We start from the raw sequence: 6,507 nt of genomic DNA on the forward strand, positions 1-6,507 counted from the left end.
ACTTCACTGCTAGGTCAGAATTTATCGGTATTTGTGTCATGGTGTCCTAACGTTAACAAGGATTTGTGTCATGGTGTCCTGACGTTGACGGGTATTTGTGTCATGATGTCCTGACGTTGATCAGGATTCGTGTCATGGTCACTGATGTCCTGACGTTGATCAGGATTTGTGTCATGGTCACTGATGTCCTGACGTTGATCAGGATTTGTGTCATGGTGTCCTGACGTTGACGGGTATTTGTGTCATGATGTCCTGACGTTGATCAGGATTTGTGTCATGGTCACTGATGTCCTGACGTTGATCAGGATTTGTGTCATGGTGTCCTGACGTTGACGGGTATTTGTGTCATGATGTCCTGACGTTGACCAGGATTTGTGTCATAGTGTCCTGACGTTGACCAGGATTTGTGTCATGGTGTCCTGACGTTGACCGGTACCTGTGTCATGGTGTCCTGACGTTGACCGGTACCTGTGTCATGGTGTCCTGACGTTGACCGGTACCTGTGCCATGGTGTCCTGACGTTGACCGGTACCTGTGCCATGGTGTCCTGACGTCGACCTGTGTCTGTGTCGTAGTGTCCTAACATTAACCGGTATTTATGACATGGTGTGCTGATGTTCACTGGTACATGTGCCATGGACGGACGTTCCTGAACTTTAAGTAGGCAGGGACACATAAATTAGTTATTTACTTCACTTCTAGGTCAGAATTTATCAGGTTACAACTTTCGGCTATCCTAAAAGCTCTTAAAACGTTTTGTGATTGACATTAACAGGGCATTCCTCAATAAGACTCTTCTACGACTAGCATGGTAAACTGATAAAATATCTTAACTTGACATCGGTCATCATTTTAGTGGATGTAAACAACATCAGTGCATCGCCGTGCGATGATCTGACATAACACAATTATGTTCTGGATTTGACCAAATCTGTACCTCACTCTTGAGGGATGTTTCAGAATGCCTCTTAATGCATGAATCTGAACCAAGCGCTTACATCACTTGCTTTTCTCTTTTTTTTCATGTTCACACAAGTCCATAAAAAACATTTTCTGTAAAAAAAAAAAAAAAAAATCCTAATTCCTCATCGCCTAATGGCCTGTAATCAGTTAGGTGTTCAGTGGTGAAGAAAGGGGAGAAAATGGCGCTGAATTAGATCTAGAGCTCGTTCAATAACCTCGCAGTGGTCAATCCATCTTTCAGACGTACACGACTCCTTGTAGGATTACACTAGTTTGTGTTTTCCATTAGAATTTATTGAAACGAGTTTGTAAACGTAATAAAACATGTCGAACAAACATGATCACCATGTATTCCATCAAGATCCAGCTCGGGAGTTTGGGGGATGGGGTTCTCTCCCGGAGCGCCGTTACTAAAATGGGAATGGAGAGTAGTCAGAACAATCTGATTTAATGAACTGTGACGAAATCGCTATTTTTTTAATTTTATTTTTTAAAGTATTCCCAGAATGCATTCATAAGCCTAACAGATTAATCAACTTGCACTGCTGGGATTCGAACCGGGGACTCTGAGTAAGAGTACAGTGCTCTATCAACTGAATTAATGAATGCATTCTCACTCGCTACGACCAGTAGCAGAATCTTATTCCAACAATACTATTACTAAGTACATGTATATATTATTATCTCCTTCGTAACTAGAAGATATGACTACAGCTCACTACTAGTGCACATGTTTGTGATGCAATGAGTCGCAGAATGTTGTTCCGTCTGGATGACCTCGGTTAGCTTATTTTCCGTTTCAGCCAGTGTCCCACTACTAGCCGTGCATATATTAAAACAATAATAAATAAAATAAAATAATAAAATAATAAAATAATTAATTAATTAATTAATTAAATAAACCTGCTAGTATTTTTATTCTTTAAACCATTTCTTTTCTTCCGTAATCAGATTGTTACACTTTATCAGGTCTGCCGTCATGGACAAAATGTAATGCGTTGATCCATGTAACAAACATATCTGAATTTACAATTATTCTCAATGAATGAATAATAACGACATCTCAGCACAACACACACCCCACCTCACACACACACCCCACCCCGCAAAAAAAAAAAAAAAAAAAAAGCATAAAGAGCTGAGAAAAATATAAATATCACAAGTATATATTAAAACTTTCAGTATATATAAATATCACAGGTAAGTATATTAAAAATTTTAATAAAAGTCAACACGTAAGAATTACAAAATAAGTTGAGGGTGGAATCGAAATAATTCATTCACATTTTGTCTTCCAAATATATATTTCCTCGGCGGCTCAAAATGATTAGACTTCACCAAAATGTAGTAAACTGCCAGTGTCACACCGTACACTGACAGTGTTCACACCGATGTGGCAATCCTTCTTTAGAATAAATGAATGTGTCAAGTACGTGTGACTGATGAGAGCAGGGACACAAGACTATTTCATTATAGTGACATATATTAGTCTACATTTGGTGTAATAATAATGCTAGGTTGGTCAATACGACTGTCCAGTTGCTAGTCTGAGCAATCTTACAACACGAGATTCTCGTATACAACACCTACGACCGACTAACTTTAAGCTGAGATCTTAGGTCGAGAGTGAGGGAAATTACAACGCAACTCTTCAAAAAAAGTAGGGGAACCTGAAATATTAATGTTAATATGAACTATTAGAACGAACACACGTTTTGACCACAGACATCCTAGTAAAGAGAACCGGCCTCGGTGACGTCATGGTAGGCCATCGGTCTACAGGCTGATAGGTACTGGGTTCGGATCCCAGTTGAGGTTTGGGATTTTTAATCCAGATACCGACTCCAAACCCTGAGTGAGTGCTCCGCAAGGCTCAATGGGTAGGTGTAAACCACTTGCACCGACCAGTGATCCATAACTGGTTCAACAAAGGCCATGGTTTGTGCTATCCTGCCTGTGGGAAGCGCAAATAAAAGATCCCTTGCTGCTAATCGGAAGAGTAGCCCATATAGTGGCGACAGCGGGTTTCCTCTCAAAATCTGTGTGGTCTTTAACCATATGTCTGACGCCATATAACCGTAAAATAAAATGTGTTGAGTGCGTCGTTAAATAAAAGATTTCTTTCTTTCTTTTTTCTTTTTTCCTAGTAAACAACGTTCAGGTCTGTGCGTGGGGTGTCATTCTCGATTTTGACAATTTTCAGGAAGGTCGATTAATCACTGTGGAACATTATTTCTGTCAATCTTTTTCATTCCGATGATCATACAGTTGTTAATGTTTTGTTTTTAGTAATTTTTATTGTTTGAATTTGCGATTTACTGATTAAAAAAACCCGTCAACTTTCAAATTTCACTTTTGACCCCAATCGTCCTTCAAGATCTTTGGTGGTCATAAAACCCACTGTAATACAGAACTACCGGTTGTAATGTTTGCCCAATTTATTCTCTATTATCATATAACCATTCCCCACAGCTAATATACCTTACAATTTTGACAATTGTAAATTCTTATTAGAGTTCTCCTACTGTTTTTTTAAAGAGTATGTAATAAAGCACCACCACCTTTTGGTAATGTCAGAGATTGTACCCAGGATGGACGTGTCTGAACTTTCAAGGAACAGGGACACAATAATGTGGTCTCCTTCCTTATCATCAATCATTCACGTTTAATGAGCAGACGTCCCAGATTGCTGAGCAATGTCTACGGGACATTAAGATTCTGGGCACACACCTTAGCTATCTGAACTGTATGTCCGTGACAGTGTGTTAGTGGTCGTTGTGAGAGACGTCGGTGTAGTGGCCTTACACCTGTCCAGTGAGTCGTTAAACACACCCTGAGTGGGAGCCGGTACCAGAAAGTGAACCCAATACGTTCCAGCCTTTCAAAAGTCCGATGGTTTAACATCAACACCACCGAGGTCGGTTATACAGGACAGCGTGCTAGAACCTTAAGTAGATATACATAAGAAAGAAGTGTTTTATTTAACGACGCACTCAACACATTTTATTTACGGTTATATGGCGTCAGACATATGGTTAAGGACCACACAGATTTTGAGAGGAAACCCGCTGTCGCCACTACATGGGCTACTCTTCCGATTAGCAGCAAGGGATCTTTTATTTGTGCTTCCCACAGGCAGGATAGCACAAAGCATGGCCTTTGTTGAACCAGTTATGGATCACTGGTCTGTGCAAGTGGTTTACACCTACCCATCGAGCCTTGCGGAGCACTCACTCAGAGTTTGGAGTCGGTATCTGGATTAAAAATCCCATGCCTCGACTGGGATCCGAACCCAGTACCTACCAGCCTGTAGACCGATGGCCTCCCACGACGCCACCAAGGCCGGTCAGGAGATATACATAAGGAAAATAAGGAAATATCAAATGAAAAAGAATTGGTAGTAAACAAGATACACTAAACTCTCGTAACTTTGCGATATCGCAGTGCAATGCCAAAAGACTTGCAAAGAGGATGCTTTGTTGTCTAGCAGAGCCTAAGGTCTCACTACACAGATCACTTCCGGGTGAGAATTCATCACGGTCCACTATAGTTCCTAATTGGGACACATGTTATGGTTCAATTAAAACAATGAAGAATTAAAACAATATATGTATATTTAATGGTAAGCCTTCTGGCTGTATTTTGCCCATGTTATTTTGTAATATTGTGCATCGACCTTTTGGGACATGGGTATATAGCGCAAGTGACAGCCGGAGTGAATCGGTTAATGAACCACCTGTTCGGACCGGTACTACAGCCAGATGCGGTCATATAGCAAAAAACTGAGACGGAAATGTTCTCAATTTTGGAGTGAAAATAAATGCTTATATAATGTATGTTTGCAATGGTGTATGTTGTTAGTGCCAACGAGAACCCGTTCTATGGGCAATCTTCGCTTGAAGTTGGGCAGTTTAACATGGGTTTGAATGGCAGATGACATCTGTGTAGTGAGACCTAAGAGAGCTTTATGAATTAGACCCTGATATATTTTGGTTGCCACACACCAAATCAATTATCACGAGTGATCAAGTTAACAGCTTGTGGCTGCAAAAAAGAGTCCGTTTTAGCGGCGCATTAGGTAGATGTCTACCTGTCTCGATATTTCACTCTCACCACTAACAATTACCTGTTAAGCCTTACCTTGGACAGATAGTTGAGGTGTATGTCCTAGACAGTGTGCCTGATAAGTGGCCATAGGACAAAAACATCTGTTAAAAAATATTTGTGTATTTAAAAGATTTAGAGAAAACCCACTACATTTTTCCTTTACAGCGAGGAATTGTTAATGCACTTTCCATAGACAGGATAGAACATGATATAGCTGGGGGATTCGACATCCTCCCCCACCCCACACAGGTGCCTAGACCTCCAATGTAATACCCTAGTTTCTGGGGTATCACTTTTGTGACTGAGACAGATGGCAATGATTTACAAATCTAGGCGTAACCTCCAGGGTTGCGTATATTTGGCTTCAACACCGGACACCGCAGAACATGTATTTAATAACAGGACTCGGGCGACAGACGTAAGTACTTTAGGCTATCCATTTTCCCCGATGACAGTCTGTTGACCTCTTCCTGGTATTCATGTTATGTTGTAATACTAGTGTAGCAACCATGCGTTATTTCGTGTTATAGCACAGTAGAAGCGTCTCTAATAAAAACATTTCTATATGTTTTGATTTTGTTTTGTTTTTTAATTAGAAACTTTTAGTGACTTAGTGGTAGAGCTTTCGAGTGAAGCAGTCACTTTCACATCCTCAGCAGCTAGAGTCATTTAGATTTCCCTGTTCCAAACACTATATATCGAAAGCCGTGGTATGTGTTATCATGTCAGGAAGTATGTATGTTAAACATCCCTTGCCTTGCTGTTAATCGGCAGCACTTTTCTTCTGTCAAAAACTATAAACATGTGTCGCCATTTACCACATATATATATATATATATATATATATATATATATATATATATATATATATATATATATATATATATATATATATATATCCGTGGTGTACAGCGTGCTAGGGTACCATTAAACAAACATTCCTTTCCTTTCCTCATTATCCAATTTATTAAAGATGTGTACAGTATCATCAATTATGGAAGCCATGTTGTTTGTACGTATGTATATTCTTTGGTGCATGACTGAGCACAGCTAGAGGTCAAGTCACAAAAGCAGCACCTCGGGCGGTATACGTATTTGATAGTAGGAGAAACAGAGACACATCTCTGCAGAAAGGGTACACGTATACCACATGGTAAGTGGAGAACGTATATACGTGGTGGCGGACCACTTGCTGCAAACAAAGAAAACTGTTGGTACTAGAACCAATATAATACGTAAAAACGTATGCGGCTTCTTCACCTGCCAGACGGCGAAACCAATTACAAGCCTTGCGAGCCCCGAGGACATGGGAAGAATCATTCGCAGACGTGTTGGTCGTCTGGCGTAGAGTTCAACAAAGGTAATGGACGTGCATTTTGGTATATCAGTATGTATGTAATGTTTACGTTCGTTTCTGGGAACCACCTGTATACCTAC

At 40.2% G+C, this 6,507-nt stretch overlaps 1 protein-coding gene across 2 annotated transcripts in view; it reads left to right on the top strand.

Annotated features, from left to right (window-relative positions):
- The first annotated feature begins 6,235 nt into the window (after positions 1-6,235).
- LOC121383183 (serine/threonine-protein phosphatase 2A 55 kDa regulatory subunit B alpha isoform-like) overlaps positions 6,236-6,507 on the top strand; it is a 43,867-nt gene continuing 43,595 nt past the window's right edge. For both annotated transcript variants that reach the window (XM_041513032.1, XM_041513033.1), the window contains exon 1: positions 6,236-6,430. The gene's annotated coding sequence lies outside the window, so the exon portion shown is untranslated. The remainder of the gene's footprint in view (positions 6,431-6,507) is intronic.

The sequence above is a fragment of the Gigantopelta aegis genome, chromosome 10 (genome assembly GCF_016097555.1).
Source record: "Gigantopelta aegis isolate Gae_Host chromosome 10, Gae_host_genome, whole genome shotgun sequence".
NCBI lineage: Eukaryota > Metazoa > Mollusca > Gastropoda > Neomphalida > Peltospiridae > Gigantopelta > Gigantopelta aegis.